Source organism: Phaethon aethereus (assembly GCF_964289735.1).
Source record: "Phaethon aethereus genome assembly, chromosome: 13".
NCBI lineage: Eukaryota > Metazoa > Chordata > Aves > Phaethontiformes > Phaethontidae > Phaethon > Phaethon aethereus.
This window is the reverse complement of record NC_138589.1, coordinates 9,737,981-9,756,599: the sequence shown is the minus strand read 5'-3', so window position 1 is coordinate 9,756,599 and position 18,619 is coordinate 9,737,981.

Here is an 18,619-nt window from a genome sequence, read left to right as displayed (position 1 = left end):
GTCTTCTGGCATGAAATGGACATGCCGGAACTGTTGTGTTCTTTCTTGGATCCATCTCTGAACTAAATGTTTTCAGGTGTAGAGTTGTTTTTTTAGCCACAACTGTTACAGCATAGTACCTCACTGTGGTTGTAGACAACCTGCCTTTACGTGGCTGGCAACAAGACTTGAATCAAGGCATAGCACTAATTCTGATGGACAGTTTATGAAAGATATTGCTGCAGATGGAACAAAAAACCCCACCCAGTATCCTCATGTTAAAGCTAACTCATAATCAAAATGCCATAAGACCAGGTCCATCTTAGAATTTTATATCATCGTGTCTGTAACGCTCACTGTACATGCTCATTTTGAACTTTTAGCAACTCATTTAAGTTCGTTTTAAAGATTAAGCGCCTTTCTTTGTTGCTGTGACTTGCAAGGTTAAGTGCACCAGCAAATATTTAAGAGTAACTGTCTCCACTCCACCAGAAATAGTTGAATTTTTTCCTATCCAGAAATTTTATTCTGAACAAGACCACTATTAACTTTTCTAATGAATATTCTTATGATTACAGGTATGTCCTTTTGGAGCTTCCTCTTGCAAAAAATTATGGCCATGAGTCTCCCTACATCAGTAAATCTGGAAGGAGACCCAGTCCCTCTGGGCTCAGTGGAACTACTTAGAGGAGTCAAACTACGAAATGCTTGCAGAACCACGGTCAAAGCCTGGGTCTCCTTCAGTCTAATCAGTCTGAAACAGCCAGTATTTTTTGTGTTTGGATGATGATGATGGAGTTGAACTACTAGACACATTTTGTTGTCCAGGTGTAGAATGAGTAAGGTTTTTAAATGGTTGTTGATCCAAAACATGAGTACGTGATACTGACATTAGCATGTTCCTCTCTCCTGCCTTTTCTCCTTAGAGAAATATGAGAGACTTCAGGGATGATAACAACATGCTACTCATTTTTGAGTTACATACTTAACTCATGCTTAAAATGTAATTTTAGGGGCACTAGGGGACAGCTAAGTATTTATTTGCTCCATGTCACCAACTTATCCTCTCCCTTACCATCCATCCACCCAACTATCCCATGTTTAAGACTGAGAACCATCAAGCTGATGAGCCGTCAGGGTCAGTTTTTCATCAGGATCGTGTATTAAGTAGGTTGATGTTCATTTGTTTCTCCTCTGCAGGGAGAACAAGGGACCTGATTTTGTTAAGGTTGAAGCTACTGGACCTTAAAGTCCATCAATACAGTATGTTGTGTTTTGACCTTGGTAGTGATAAAGAGTCTGAATTTGTGTATTGGACTCAGTCAAGATGCAGAAAATAGTCAGAAATCCATACATATGCACACACATATGCGCATTACTTGACATACCTGGGAGCAGCTATTTAAGAAAAGCTGGGACAGACGATAAGCTTTCTGGTGGGACTATCTATAGCTATTCTATTGCTTGATCCAAAAGGCATCTATGTAAAATACATGACATCTTTGGAAGTCAACATAGCCAACTATTAGCACACATTATGCTTTAATCTTATTATGTATTTGATAATAATAATAACAACATAATTTATTTTTATGATATTATCATGCAGTAAAGCTCCAGGCCCCTCGCAGCAACACAGCTGACTGTATCCTAGCTTTTATACCCTGAGCGCTGTCCTGGTTGGTTTAGTACATGAAACTTGGATGATTTATTTGTATGCTTTGTAGTTGCTTCTGCCATCTTTGATTAGTATCACCTGGAAATCCCAGCTTTTCTGCATGTAGTCACACCCAAGAGGAAAGCCTGACTCAGAAGAGATTAGTGTCACTTTGCTTTTTCCCCTCATCTCTTCTCTGTAAAGGAGGAGAGCCTTCTGATCATGGCAGTGTGTTAGTAAAGATAGCCTAGATAGCTGCATACCTTAAGGGCCTCAATCTCCTCTCATATGTCCCAGAATATATATATAGCTCTGTTGACTTCAGTTGTGATTTATACCTGTATTAGTGAAAGGAGAATCAAGTTCTGAGGTTTTTATGAGGGATATTATGAATTTTGTTCTTTTAGCTTGTTGAACAGACAGTACAAAATTCGCATTTCCATTATGGGGAAGACTGTGACATTAAGGATATCTTTCTCCCAAACTTATTTACTCCCGTACTCATTTGCTAAGGTGATGATGAGGGTGGCAGAGCGAGAGCAGTCCTTACACAGACCCAGGGAGCAGATTGAGAGGTCTTCCCCATTGCAAATGCACAACTTCTCTTCTAGTGTTTGGACACACAAACTCTATTCAATACAGGAACCGACAAACATGCGCACACAAACCAAAGCCGGTAGGACATACAATTTGTATGAAGGTCTTGCATTTCACTTTCACAAGCTAAAATGAGACTGTCAGACTTTGGCCCATGACAGTGTGTTTAACAGAGGTCATGCATCAGGTCCAGGCATGAGCCGCCTGGGTCAGGCCCATGAAGAATGCTCAACCAGAAGTGGTCTTGGTAGATACTCTGTTACTAGGTATGTTTTTCTGCTAATTATTGATCAAGAACAGGTTATACACCATTGTTTTTTGCTGTAGCAGAGACAGCCAGTTTGACACTGTTAAACTCTCAGAAAGCTGTTCCTTTGGTTTCCAGTTTGAAGGCCCAAAAGGAGGTGTGCCTGCTAATTGGGTATTTCACACTGTCTTGTTTCAAAGTCATGAAGTGTCATTTCTCCTGACTAAGTGGATTCTCTTCTCTGCACTGCAGCAAGCCGGCATCGCAGCCTTAAACTGCTTCCCAAACTTTTTACCTGAATTTATGGGGCTGAAGTAAAGCTTGTAACTACAAAGGTTGTTTAGCATTACTTTCAATTAATAACTTTGTCTATCCTTTTAATTGTAATTTCTTATTCACTTCAGGGAACTATTTACATATATTTACATATACTTATTTATACACTTTAACAAATGTACTCATAAGGCATTTCCCTGACAAGCTTGAACCCATTTCCCTATCATCCAACTTGTCTTTCATTTCACCGTTTGTTGTATTTCTTGACACGTATCCTATTCTAAAACACTGCATTTTGTTGCTGAGGGTATCTTTGGCTTCCTGGTACCCTACCAGTTTTGTTTAATTCCTCTCAGTAAAATTCCAAATGACATTGAACATTACATTATTTTTCAAGACAACAACTGGGATACAACTATGACAAACTGAAGGAAGCCAGAAACCACTGTCCTCTACTTCTGCTGCTACAAAACCAAAAGTGTATTACAATTCACTCCTGCGTGCCCTTTCTTAAGCATGTAATCTGAATTACTGAGACAGTCCTCATGGCTTCAGTGGAAGTAGTTACATGATCACAGGCTCTCCTCAAGGGAGAAAAATTCAGATGACTTGTCTAAGAAAGATTTTCTCTGTAGGCTCTAGGCTGAGGAGACTCATAGCACAATTTGAACTCTCTTTTGCATCACCAGATCAAATCTGGCCTTGGTAATTGTGAGAAATCATTACCATCTGAATTCTAATCCATGGCATATGTAATCGGGGCTGGGTGGTCTCATTATGACTTCCAGGAGAGCAAACCTCATCTCATAAACCACCACTGCAGGTGGCACTTAGAATGGAAGTCTCTAGGCTCAGTGCTGTAAATCCAGCACTTTTTACCACTGTTGAATTCACAGCGCATTTTAGAAAATAAAATGTAACAAAGTCAGTTAGCTTTGTATTTTCTGACCCATGAAGATTTCCACTAGATGTTTATCATCATTATTTAGAGGAAGGGGGAAAAAAAAAAAAAAAGACTTTAAGTGCATATTTTGTGTGGAACGATGGAAAATGCAAATATTTGAACGAAGATGACCCCAGATATTTAGGCTAGCAGTCTTGGGCCCCAAAGAGGAGAACACTTCCAAAGATGCCATCTGTGTTTTCAGGACACATGTACAAATAGATCTGATTTTATACAACACAACAAATTAGGATTGATTAGACTCCTTCTATGCAAAAGATAAATAGGTATTTCCACATCCTTTGGCATATCAAAAGCAATTGATCTAGTTGCCTAGTAGTTTTGGAGGCACTCAAGCTATTTTAATCAACGTGAACTGGGCAACATATCAGTTTACATCTGGTTATACACCTTTATTGCATTACACTGCAAGAAAGTTACTGCCTGGCCGTCTTACCTCATTTCTGTTTCAAAAGTACCATGTGAACCTGATCCACTCTGCCATGGCAACAGCTAGCAGACATCCTCGAGCTGGTATCCCCATGGTTTAAAATTTGCATGGAAAATTATAGCTAGCCCAAAGGAAAGCCCAACCAATAGCCAAAACGTCACCACCCATGGTAGCAGGACTGGAAGGACAACACTTCTGAACACCCGCTCAACAAGATTTTTGATCAGTGGCGGTAGCTCAGTGAAGGGCAGATGCAGCAACATTTACCATTCTCAGGAAGCAAAGTAGGTAGGGCTGGTTGTGCATGAAGAACCCCCAACTTTGGAGAAGACACGTTTGCTCTTGGCTAAAGACCAAGTTTTTGACATGACTGCCATGACAGGGGAGCTGCTGTCTACATAAAAAAGTGATGCCGATGAACAGAGGATATTGTTGTAGTTCAGTGAAGAGCAGATACTATTTTTACATTTGATCTCAATGTATTTTGACTTTTTTTCAAAAGCATCTAGAATTTAGGAGACATGTATTTATATATAATAAATCAAAATAAGTGAGGAAGTGGCAGAATAAGGAACTGAAGACCTTCAATAATATGTTTCATTTTAAAATTACAAGAGCACAAATGCACAAAATCTTAAAGGCCTCCATCCAACAAAGCACTTACATGTATACTTAATTTTAAGTCTCCCTACAGTCACGCTTTGCTGAATTGAGGCATAATAACGGTAAACTTCTAGGCCAAATTCTGGACTGAATTCAGCAGATGCAGATGTCTTTAAAAGGAAACAATATGTGTGTGTAGAAAGCACATCTCTAGACACGCATGCCTGATCACTTGCATTCACGTTCTGAAATTGTCAAACGCGTGAACATTTGTTTCCCCAGATTTAAAATACTTGCCTTATTTAACACAGAGCCACAGAGGTGCTTTGCTCTGCCAGCAGAAAAAATGGCCTCTGCCCAGAAGACCTTACAGTCTAAAATTTAGACAGATGAATAGCAGGTAAAACGTAGGAAGGGATAAGAATGGAGGAGAGCTGGAGGAATAGGCTCATACGGTTATTCATTATAGACATGTGCATTTTGTGGTTGCCAAGTTATAAGTTTTAAATATAGAAGTTTACTTCTATGTAGAAGTAATAATTATTAACAGAACACAAATCTTAGGGGGCTCTACAGATCATTTTGACAATCCGGAGTGAATGGGAGTTTTGCCACTCATTTCAATAGAGTCAGGCTTCTATTCCAAGTCTCCGCTTTAACCCATATGTCCCCGAAAGAGAGGATGCACAAATCGTTACAGCCCAGCCAGGTCTGCCCTGACCTGCATAGCTTGGACCCTCGGGTGCAAACATCTGCGGTGCCCTGCTCTCGGGGAGGATGTGTCACCCATCGCACAGCTGTATCAGCAGCGTGCCAAGCAGCAACTAACCCTTCTCCAGCCCTTCTTTATAGCCAAGCCTCCTAATTAACCTTACTCTCATCCAGAAGCCAACCAGGAGACTCTTACAGAAGAGGAGTTGCTCCACAACACCTCACCTGCTGTTCTGCAGTGCTTTTCTGAGATGAAAGGCATGTGGAAACACAGCGGTGTAGGACTGCGTGGTAGCACTGGCCCGTGCAGATGGCCATGCTCAGAGCTCCCACCCGCTCCCGGCACCCCGGGAACCGCTAATGCTGCATACCCGTGGCTCGCATAGGAAAAGGGATTTAAAACTGTCAGGCAGCAGCTTTCACTGTTAACTTTCAGTTTTGAAACAGCTGAGAAGTGGAGGCTTTGAGGAAATCTGGGTCCGATTTTTATTTTTAGATAAACTGCCAGGGAAATAAATCACACGATAATGATTTTCAGTAATTTTTATAGGAGAACTGACAACTCACTGTGGTGACTCAGTATTTGCAGACTGCTCTACAATATTGTGTAAGCGCTTTAATTTCATACTTGATTAAAAGAACTCGAGGGATCTGAGCCTTGTTCCTTTAGCACCACTTTGGAGGTGTTTCGGCAGGAGGTGAGAAGCAGCAGCAGTGGACAGACTCATTCTTGTTGCAGTAGACACTTTTAAGGAATCATGCAAAGTTACATGGAGTTAATATTTTTCTAATACTTCAGAACTTGTACGCCATCTAAGATACACAAAATTCACTTATTACAGAGATGGAAACTAACCTTAATAAAGTCACTGGTAAAGTTGGAGTAAGAGGTGGGTTGGTCATGCTCTTGCCCAGGTTCAGTGGACCTGCTGGGGAGGAAAAAAGCTTTCTGGAAAGATTATTCTAATAGCAAAACACCTTTGTAGTACTAGCAAAGAATTCAGTACCCTAAAAAGTGGGGAGTTGGGTTTGTGTTTTTTGGTCTTTTTTAACCATATTCGTAAAAAAAAACAAAAAACCCTCACGCTAAAGCCAGAGGAGGCTATGACACCCCTCTAAACCGAGGCACAGGCTCCGTAGAGAAACTGGCATCAGTTCAGTGACTTCAACCTGGCTCCACACTGTCTGAAAGGTCCATTCACAGGGAAGTTAATGCAATATCTTAGCCTGAATTACCTCCTTTTTATCACTACCTCCACGCTATTTAGATATAGATTTTTTTGGTTAAATGTACTTGTTAAATTTTAATGTTCTTTTGAAACACTGGTGAATTCAAATACCACTATATGCAGCTTGCTGCGTCCAGAGTCACACAGCAGGAGCAAAGCTGTACTCCAGCCATGCTGAAGTAGTTCAGCTACGGCAGAGGATCTTTTTATTTTCAGTATAGGCATTATGTAATATCCAGTCAGCAAACAAGCTTTAACTAGTTAGCAGTGTCCCATTTTATTCTTACAAAACACAATGGTAAGCTATGGTTGAAGTGGTTCTTCCCCCCAGGTTGCCCTATGCTGTGATCCGATCTGCTCCCTCCCAGCAAGGTAGAGCTTTAGGACCTACAGACACGCGACTGTCTGAGCAAGACGGACGTGCCCTTGTCCAAAGGATTGCACGGGCAGTCACTGTCCCTTCTGGAGACGCGAGGCCAAAGGCAGCCACCACTGGGCACACACAGCCGCAGTGTATTTGTAATCGTGCCCAAACCCAGACTTTGGGGAAAATTAACTCCTAACATAGCAATGATAGGAGCAACCAGGTATTATTTGGAAACAAGAGGAAATAAATACTAAATTCTTTAATTGCAAGTGTTCTTTTGGTGGGGACAATGCTTTGTTAGGCAACAGAAATGCTAGAAAAACCAAAGAACCAGTAGTTTCCTCTTGCACTCACAAACCCAAATATTTTTTGAAGTTAAACTGCTATGGACAAGTGCAATACATAGATCTGGAGATGTGAGGGCAAGAAAGGACTGCTGGATCCACTGTCCCACCTCACACAGCAAAAGCTACTAGACCACCGAAATATCATTGCATTAAACTTAATACTTCTACTTTGATTAACAGCTTCTACGTAACTAAAGAATACGGTTCAGAAAGTCACCTTGCAATGGTCTGAAGACACCAAGACAGGTAGAACCCATCATGAACCCCAGCAGAGACTTCCAGCGGGTACTTTGAAACCACTGCTTTATTTCCAGTTTCAACTCCAGTTTCGAGACATTGGTTCTTCTGACACATTTCCCTGCTAGGCGAGAGAGCTCCCTAGTACCCTGTATTTTCTTCCCATTAAGTTGCTTATACATTATAATTGAGTCACTACTCAATCTTCTTTTTATAATGAAATATAGACTAAACCAGCCTGTGGCCTTTAGAGCATAGGCAGGTTTCCAGAGGAGTTTATGAGGGAGTAGAGGAAGTCTTAATTTGACTACTTACAATGCAGTATCAGTCATCTCCCTTTTCAGACTTGCCAGGAGCTTTTGATTGCTTTTGGAGAAAAATATGTACTCACATTAAAAAGTACGTAAGCACGTATCAGTTCAGATAGCACTTGATCTCTTGGCCTGTTTTTGTGGACACAAGCAGTATTTATGACAAACAAATTTGGAATTGCACAGTAGATAGAAATTTAAATCTTGTCCGAATCTAAAGCTCTAGTGCTACTTCTAACAGCAGCTTTTTGTTTCACTGAAGTATTTTCTTTTCATAGAAGTGGATTTCAACTAATCTTATACTGATTTGAGAAAACCCTTCGCAGATCCCAGCGTCGTTACAGATTGTTTGCAAGGGCTTGCCCCGATTGCTGCCAACGCGGTCATCGGTGGGCAGGGGCTGCGGCTCCCCCCAGCATCTTCTGGAGGGACTCTCTGGATCACTGGCACGCAGCGATCTTCTGAACACACGAGCCAGAGCGGTTTGGCTGGCGACCAGCACGAGCCCCAGCTCCAGCCCCTCACGCTCTCCTCGACGGGTCCGTACGAAAGCCATTCTCCCCCGTTCCCACTTGGCCGCCTGTGTCAGCCCCTCTCCCTGCTCATCACCCGAGACCCATTTCCCTGAAATCTAGCAGGGGAGGCTCCCCAGTGCCTTTTCCCCAGCGCCCTCGCTGGCCCTGCGACAGCCCTGCGCGGGGCCACGCAGAAGTGACGTGACTGAGCCACCGGTAGTCGCGGCTTGTGGGAGGAAAACGCTGCTCGGTCTCTGACACACAGCACAACCACCGGCACCGACGGCATCGCAAATCCTGTCAGGGCTTCCCTGCCTGGCACTAAAACCGTACCTACTATTTATGGATACCCCTTTTTAAAATTAGATGATTACAAATTAGAAAATACTTGTCCTTAAATCTGAAAGTGCAAAAAGGGGTTATAAATATGCGAAGTCATTCTTTTGTGTGACCTGAATAATTATGGAAACTGTAAGAGTTGCAATTTAAAAGGATTTTCAAAACACATCATCTTTCAAAAGACACATCAGTAGAAGGTCATCTGTGACCCCTGCGTTGTGTGGGTTTTTCTGATAGAGTAGATAGACCTAAAGTAAGATGATGGCTGCCCTCCCGTAATTATCAAGTAGGAAGCTGGAACAAACTGAAAGCCACCCAAAATATCAATTTCAAAGTACACGCAAATGGAATCAGCATAAAGATGAGCATTACCCTTAAATCTCTACAAGAGGCTGTATCTGAGCTTAAAGGAAGATGCTGATTTTTAATGCAGACAAAATACATCCGTAATTATTATATGCTACAATTATTCTAGCAGCATATGCAAATCTGGTACGTTGCCATATGCGACTAGACTGCTCACGCGGACGGCTGGTTTGTGCGGTCACGGTAATCACAACACGCAGGAGGGAAAGCCGCGTGTGCACGTCCGTCTTCCCACGTTTAGGAGCCCGGGCAGATCCGCCCCTCTGTCCCATTAACCGTGTGCCCATCAGCCGCACGTCGGCGCGGCGGTTGGATAGTCAAACGTCAGGAGCGTCGCTTCTAATGCTAAGGGACAAGTCCCATTGTCTTCTGGCGTATCGCGTTTTCTTTGAAATGACTTGTCCTAGATTTTTAGATTAAAAATAACGAGTATATAATTCATATATAGCACATAAATTTTATATTAAAAAAACTTAAACCATACCTACAGTACTTTAGTACCTGACTTGTATATTTATGTGACTATTGTTAGAAGTGACTAATTGGGTTTGATTAGCTTCATCATTAATATTCTGTCCATAATTTAACACGCTTCAATAAAATACCCTAAAGCAGTATAATGATTAGATTTCAGGAATATGTGTTTTGCAATTAAGTTGCTCTTGATTTTGATATGCAGATTAAGAAATGGTGGTCTCATTTAAAAAAAAACTGCCCTTATTAACTCAGCAGTATACTCTGAAGATTAGGTAAGAAATCCAAGATTTTCTCTTTGTATATGCTAGTTAAAATGTATTTCAATCAAGCATATGTGGGCAAATCAGATTTGATTAGTTTAAGTTCACAGTCATTCTATCTAAATGAATAATGTGTCACCTAACATTGCAAAAATTTGATTAATAGTTTATCAGTTAATTAAAAATGGGGTTTAATTTTTCTTTTTTAGGAAAATGCAAGGTAGATATTCCTTGTCTTCATCATAAATGCAAATTAGTTCAGCTTGAATCTATTGTTCCTTGTTCGCTTCTTAGCCAACTGGCAAGAAAATAAAGCTTTTAAAACAATCTCTTTTACAGTGAAGTAGTAAAACTTTGTTTGCTTACACATGTGGCTGCCAGTTGTCTAAGTTCAAGCGGGACGATCCGTGCACATCCTTCTTCCTCCACCAGCCTGTGCAGGGGCTTCTTGGAGAGCGCCTCGGGCCGCCTTTGCTCCATCCCACCGCAGGTCCGGGAGGACTCTGCGAGCGAAGCCGCCGGGTCGGAGCCCTGGAAGGGTTCGGGGAGACCAGAGGAGATGTCGTCTACTCCAGGGCACAAAAGGAAGCAGCGCAGAGGGCCGGCGTCGCCGGCAGCCCCGTGAGCTGCGCACAGCAGCAGCCGACAGCCCTCAGCGTCCCCTCTGGTAGTCATCACGGGCACCAAGCCTCCCCCTCTGCAACGGCAAGTCCTGGGGGCCATCGGCCCCTCTCAGGCCCGGAGGAGCACGGGGGCAGGTTGGCAGGGGGGAACCCAAACTAAGGGCTCCTGAGGAAGGGAGCCACTGGGCCGACTGGGGGTCGGCACACTCATTCTCACTAGCAGACCTCCATCCTGCTTAGCCAGAGAGGGGAGCAGGATCACACAGAACCATTAAGGTTGGAAAAGACCTTTAAGATCGTCAAGTCCAACTGTCAACACAACACCACCGTGCCCACTAAACCATGTCCTGAAGTGCCACGTCCACATGTTTTTTGAACATTTCCAGTGATGGTGACTCCACCACCTCCCTGGGCAGCCTGTTCCAAACAGAATCACAGAAAATGGATGAAGCCGTTGACGGCGCCTGCATTTGTGTGAGCTCTCTATATGTGTCTGATCTCTGTTGCCAGCTCTGTGTGTGTGTGTATGTGTGTACATATATATTTATGTGGTGTATGCAAGTACCTACTGGGAATATATCTTCAACCTCGCTGCTGGTTGGACCTGGGAGCATGTTGCTGCGGCAGCCTTGTCTCTCGGGCTGTTATCCTGCTCGATACATTTTTCCCTGGCATTATCTATGCAGAACAACTTGGGAAGGAAGGGAGGGGGGATTTCCTCCATCTAAAAAGCTTAGAAAGTTATTTGCAAGCACTAACATTAAATAAATTACAGTGCTACAAAAACCAAGCATGGAAAGTTAAAAACTGGCAAAATTGAGGTTTCCTTTCCTCAGCTCAGTTACTTGGTGCAGCCACATCATATAGTTTTAATTATGTTCTCCCATGTTACACTTTCTACAGGATTTTACGTTATCCAGTGCACAGCATGACTAGCGCTCTCTGAATTAGCAAGCGTGAAACATGTACATCTACACATGACATTATCCAAGTACGCTATTTAAGACACTTAGCAGAGCCTCTTTTAAAGACGCTCTTACAAGTCCCCGCCACACCCCAGGGAAAACAGCCGGGGCGTTAGCGGGGAACGGAGGACGGTGCAGAGGACGGTCACAGGAGCAGCCTCGGCGCTGGGCTCGCCGCGGGACTGCCGCCCAGAGCCGCGCCTCTGCTCCCCGCAGGCATCGCCGTCAGGGCAGGTGAGACCGGCAGGACGGTGGTTTCTCTGGTAGCTGTTTCACAACTACCAAGAAAATTTGCCTGCTTTTCTTCAAGAAGTCTGCTCCTTTATTTTTGCGTTTGAATTTTAATGTTAAAACCAGTCCAGAATATGACGAAAGCCTACTCCGGAACAGCCGGCTGAGCTCCTCGAGTTCCTTCCTCCTCGCCCCGGGCACTGTCCTCCCCGTGGCTCTCACACAGCCTCCCGTGCTCCGGGTATCCAGAACGTCCCGCGCTTTTTTCTTGCACCCCAACATTTCCACGTCCCATCCTTTTCAATCTCTCTGCGAATCAAACCTCTTATTTTAGCCCTTATAATCGACTCTTCTGTTCCCTTGTCACCTACGCTTTCCGTACTTTACATCTTTATTTTCTGCATAAGGCAGCCTCCAAGAACAGATCAGAAGAATATTACCCTTTCTCCTTCTCTCTATAGCCACTACTGCTGCCACATCGGGAAGAAATCAGCTACTTAATTACAGCGTACGAGACAGATAAAATGCCAATTTTGCCTCCTATTTATAATGATCGCTTAATTCTGCAGGCATCCCACAAAGAGCAGAATCTGCATGCTGGTCCCTCGTATTTTCATATTGTTATTAACAATCTGAGCATGAGGAGGGTGAAAGACAGAAGAGGAGAGATCGTGTTTGCTGCTGTACAGTTCTGCACTAGGTATCGTAACTGTAGCACAATAGCCCTGTTTTTGAGCACCTAAATGTATCTGTATTAATGAAACTCTGCAAAGCGTCATGCTTTCCTGACATAAGCGGTCCCTTCTGACTTTATAGGCCATCTTCTGATTGATCAAGTAGAAAGCTAAAAAGGGAAAGAAAAGCCTTATTTGATTATCCATTGGATAAAAATGGAAGAAAACAGTTAACAGTAATTAAACATAACAATCCCCAGCTGCAAGCGGAAATATAAAATTACAGTGACATGCTCCCAGGTTATATTAGACGAAGGGCCACGAGTAACCCTGAATAATGGATCCATCAAGAAACACAATTCACTTCAATGGAAGCTAGGAGTACTCAGACTTCTAAAACTCAGGCCCATAAAGACTAACACCTAGATAACTGCGTCCCTAAGATAGACAGAAACTAATTGGTCATGGATAATAATATAAAATGCTTGCCCTCCACCATTAATATGTGGCTATATTAATATATCATGGCTTGGTAACATGGTATGACTGGGATCTATATCAAATGATTATGTCAATGGCCCATTAAGCAAATAGTATATTAAACCAGTAGAAGAGCACTGAGTGTTTGCTCCATAAATGGGTATATAACAGCAGGTTTAGGATTTAACTAGACTCTCCAATAAATGAAATACTATATAAGCTGCAGGTTAGCAACAGATTTGCTCTTCGTCGTCGGTTTCTATACAGAACCAGACATGAGGAGGCATTTTCTACCCTAAGATTTGTACGGTAGCCAATTAATATGAAATATTTTCCTGTGAAAAGCATACAAACACGACCATGTAATTCCCTTCTAACAGAAATGTTCCATTAACATTTCTGATAGAGGTCATCAATTCTTCTTCATCACGTTATTTGCAGCACGTCCAGCAGTTATCTGTAATACTGAGGACACCAAACATGCCTCCCGTGCTTCCCCCACTCCGACGCTTGCGTTCAGCTTGCCACAGAAGTTTAATGGCGATGAAAACTGCTGGAGAGGAGGCTGTGCCCCGGAAGCGGGGCAAGCCCCCCTTTCCCGTGGTGCCCCTGCTGCTGAAGGGCAATCTCCCGGGTGAAAGGGGGTTGACTACAAGTTGCGATGCGGGTACTTATCCGTCGAGGGATGTATTGAAACCGCAGCGCTTGCACAGGTCACCGCGCGCCTGGCCACCGGTCCCCAGCTGGACCTGGACGGACGCCGGGGAGAGCGGCACCACGTAGCAGCGGAGAGGCACGGAGCGCGCTGCTTCCCGCCGGCGGCGAGCTCGGCCTCCGGCGCAGCGTTAGCCCCGACGCCGCGCGGGCTTTGCTGTCCGGCCTCCGCCAGCGACCTCCCAGACTTGCCGGGCTTCTCGCTGCAGCGATCAAGAGGACTCTCACAAGAAGCTGGGTTGCCCTGTACCTCCCCAAGCCTTCCGGCCCGCAGCCTCAAACCAACTGCAAGAGAAACCCCTTCCACCTTATTAAAAAAAAAAACAAAAAAAAGAAGAAAAAAGGAGCGTTTTTCAAACAAACGGAAGGAAACTGAAGTTAAATTATACAAAGCTTGAAGCACGTCCCTGTGTACGGACCCTCCAGCAAAGCACGGGGCTGGTGCCCCTCGGCGTGCAGCTAAGCCGTGGCAGCAATCGCTCCCCCGCCAGCACCCGCCCAACCTGACGATCCTATATACAATATCAAGAGTCACCTTTTTTGTGTATCCTTCAACAAACCAGTGTAAATAAAAACCATGTGGTACTGATAGACACTGTTACTCTGTAACAAAGACTTCAAAAAAAAACAGCGTGGAAAGGAGATGCAGAATCCAAGGTTCAGGACAGTTATTATAAACTAAGAAGGAATTAAAAAATAAACTGAGGCACTTGGTCCAAGCTGCAGCTGGGGGCCAGGGCCGTGTCTCCTCCCTCCGCACAAGCCGAGGAGGAGCAGAGCTTCGGGGTGCACAGCCCCCGTGTCCCAGGGGGGACTTGTAGTCTGGTTTAGGCTGCCCGGCCCTGGTTTTGGGCAACTCTGCCGCAGGAGCGAGCCCCGGCCAGCAGGCAGGCAGGCAGGCAGGCAGGCAGGCAGGCTGCCCGTCCTCCCCGCCGCAGCGGGGAGCCTCGCGACAGGCCGCGGGCGTTCCCGCGCTCGGGTCTCCCCACGTCCGCCCACCGGGACTGCTGCCTTAGCCTCCGCCGAAGCCTTCCCCCAGCCCGTTCCCGCGCCGGGGATCTTTCCCAAGCTCGCTCCTGCCAGCGCACACAAGTTACTGCTGCGCTGGTTCTCACACGTTGAGCACAAATTGCTCCCCTCCACATGTGTTTTCTGTTCACCGATACACGGGTCTGGTGACAGTAATCCTCTTTATTTTCAAAATGGTTAATGGATTCAGGCTCAATTTATCCCCACTGTGTGTTCAGCTTTCTGGTCTCTATGAAGTGAGCATAAAAGAGTTTCAGACACTTCTCTTCACTGTGCACAAGAGTAAAGTGCTTGAAAAGATGCAAGATGGTGAAAAATCAGTGCAGTGTCTTTCTGCCCCACTCATGTCTGCCAATATCATTTAAAAAAAAAATCAATAGATTGCAATTTGCATTAATTTTAATAAATTTGCATAAACACAGGCAAATACATTGAAAGCTTTGTCCCTAGCAACTTTAAAGTTATGCTGGAGCAAAATGCCAGCATCCAGAGCTTGCCGCAAGCAGTTGCCTTGAGGTGTTAGTTGGAGCAGACATTTGGTGGTCAGAGAGCCCAGACTGGTTTCGTGGCTGCCTGCTGATCAGCCCCGTGCTACCTGCAGTGGTCACTGAGCAGCAGATAGCTCAGGTACACGCAGAAACGTGGTTTGACATTGGGAGATTTAGACTTGCGCAGGCTGACAAATCTTTCTTCCCTTGACTAAGCCTCTAGGTCAGATCCGCAAGTCCTTGCACTCCAGGCTCCCCCAGCAACGTCCAAGCAAGAATTTCTCTTTTCAAGAGGGCATGTTTCTCATCTCCCAAAGCCACAACTGATCAGGTATAAAATTTATTGCAAGACTGGGGGATTTCTTTAAAAAGCATCAGGTTTCCTGCCTCTCAGCTGTGTTCCTCTGCCAGAGATGCATCCCCTCAGCCTACGGTAGAGCCTGCTACACAGCAGGACTGACCCGCCGGCGCAAGGCACCCGGGGCTCACTGGCATGGACCAGGAAAAGCCAAGCACACAGGGCAGCGCGGTGTTGGCAGGGAGGACCACAACCCCCTGCACCCACATCGCAAGTCCCAGCGTTGGCGCTTGGCAGCTCAGTCCTTCTGCAGGGCAGGCAGACCATCACGCCATCCCCCACCAGCAGCCATGCCTCTTGGCATAGCAGGTCTGAGCAGAAACATGACTTCTCCAAGGTTTTTAAGCCATGCTGTTCTGCAAAAATGACGTAGGTGACAGACAGGCATCGCACAGTGCCCTTAAACCTCAGCAATCGGCCACAGGCAACAAGCTACCACACCAGAGCCCCTACTAAGATTTAAGGCAGAAGAAAAATATTGCTGCTTACAAGCCTAAAACCAGAAATACAAGGGTAAAAATGAAGTGAGTAACCGCTTTTCTCCAAAATGTGTAAAATATCATTGAGAGAATAAAATCTGCAGTTGGCTGGAACATAAATAACAAACCTCACAAATACACCAAGGCCTTCAACATTGCAGCTAGACCAAAGAGGAGCAATGCATTGGAAGAAATTCTTTCAAATCCAGTTCAGAGAAGCTGATTTCTGATGTTCTTCAACTCAGAGCTTAGAATATTTTTTTCCCCCGTAGGAACTTATACAAAAATGACAAAGAAGGAAAAATGTATAAAAAGCCAAGAAATAATGACTTTTTAATCTTTGATGATATCTACTCAGAGGGTAACTATCTGTGAGGATTGCAAAATTTAACCTATCATTTTCATAGTGACAACAGAATTTATAGATTAAAGATTTACAGATTTTAAACATTTGGAACAAAACCATCTGGCTCCATGATAGCCAGCCCCAGACTTAGTGCTTCAATAGCTAGAGCTCTTCTTGCTGAACAAAAGCCAAACCTCAAGTCGTCAACAGCATCTGGCCATGATAAAGCCTTGCTCCAACACCAACTATTCAGAGTCCGCTGCTCAATTAGCGGGATGCGCCCGAGAGGTCGAACCGCATGAAGGGGTAGGTGGAGACGTGGTAGGTAGGAAGGCTGGATAAGGTATTGAGTATGTGCCTCAATGGGCTGGGAAGAGGACAATTAAAGCCGAGTAGACATGGACTACATCTTTAAAATCTGCTCTCAGAGCGGTGAAACGCTCTCTGGGTGCTTATGGATGCTTCCAGCTGGGGAGGAGGCAGCTCCTGGGAACAGCCGGTGGGACGGTGCCCTACAGGGAGGGTACCAATGCAGCACCTGCATCCACTCACCCAGGGAAACCACCTCCAAACTCCCCCACCATCCCCATGCTGGGGTTGGGGGCCAAAACGCCCCATTGCCTAGGCCTCGGCAGGGACACGGGGTCTCCAGGGCCGGGGCCAGAGGCTCACTCGCACCCCACCACAAGCCCATCACGCTGCCTGTTTTGAAGCCACTTCAGTTCCTCAATGGTAAGGTAGGAATAAAAAACTTGAGACAAATCTGACATTTTATAACTGCATTTGCACTAACAAATGTAGATGACACATTTATTGACATTGTAACAACTCCTCCAGGACAACAATTTTTTTAAAAAAATGGAAGACTAAAGATAAATCTCCCATAGATATTGCAATGAATCTTACACTGACATCCTAACAGCTCTGATTCAATCCTCGAATCGGGAAGAGCTCATTAAAAATATCTTCCCCAGTCACTGCATGGGGCCGATGGCTCCTTCAGCCCAGCCCCATTGACTCCCGCATGCAGCTGGTGATGCCAGACAGGAACAATTTATGGTTTCATGAATTTGATGAAGTGATATATACACTCAGATTAGTACATTCGTAAGAATTGTAAAGGTTGCAGGCCCAGATTTTGTGAACTACAAGTTTAATTGGCCCACGATTACTGTCGCTGCATATGCAAATTAGATCAGAGCAATTTCACATGTAAATAGCCATAAATTGGGCACGCCAAGCCTGCTGCGGACCCGCTGCCGCTCTGCCCGCGTGGCACACGAGCCAGCCCCTGAACTCTCTCCACCTGCATCTCGCTGGTGCTACCCTCGGGATCCCACCTATGCAACTGCCTCACGTCACCGTCGCTGTTGCAGGCTGTTGTAAAACGTGGCTGAAGGCGCAAGCGATGGGCTAGGGAAAGCGCAGAGCGACACGTGGCCAAGCACGCGGGCGGTGAGAGGAAGGGGTTGCAACCCGAAAGGTGAGCCAGCTTCTCTCACCATGTGCGGTTCTCACCCAGGCCTCCGCCAAGGGCTCACCTGTGCCAGCAGCTCGCCAGCAACTAGGAGTGAACTTTATCCTAAAGTTGTTCCTTACAGACTTGGCTGCTCTTAAGAATTTTTACCAGTTTTCCAGACTTCAGCACCTTTCCTCCAGGACAGTCCCTGCCTCCGGGGTCTTGGTTCAAGGCAACAAGTTCCCACAGTTAATGGGAACCCTGAGCTGTAGGTACGGAACTTCAGACTGAGCCCTCAAGACGTGGGATTTGGTAGATTTGAACCTAGACTGCTGTGATCCATCCAGGGCCTGGAGGAGACAAGAGAGGAGCTTAGCGTCCGGCACATTCATACCTGTCCAGGCAGAAGGCACCAGCAGGCTCTAGTTATGCCATTAACACAAGCTTTGCTCTTGTGTCTGGGACAAAACTACGTAAGGAAGAACGCCATCAACCCGTATTGCAAATCCAGCCGTAATTCAGACAAAACACACCCTTTGCTGTGGACTCAAACTGTATTTTTGGAGGCGGCGGAGAGCGGCTGGGGCACGGGTGGGCCGCGGGGCAGCGCCTTGCCTTTCCGCAGAGCCAAGCGCCTGCCCCGCGGCGCCCAGACTCGGGGCCAAGGGGAGATGCTGCAGCAGCAGCCGCCCCCGGGGACACGGCAGGACAGCCACCCCAGCGCCGCTGGCTCCAGACACAGCAGCTCCTGCTCCGTTCCCCTGAGTACCTCAATTGCACACTGTATTTGTTGTTGTTCTTTTTAATGAAGAAAGACTTCAGAGCTTCAGCTGTGGACTTGGAGCTCTGCAAAAAAAAAAA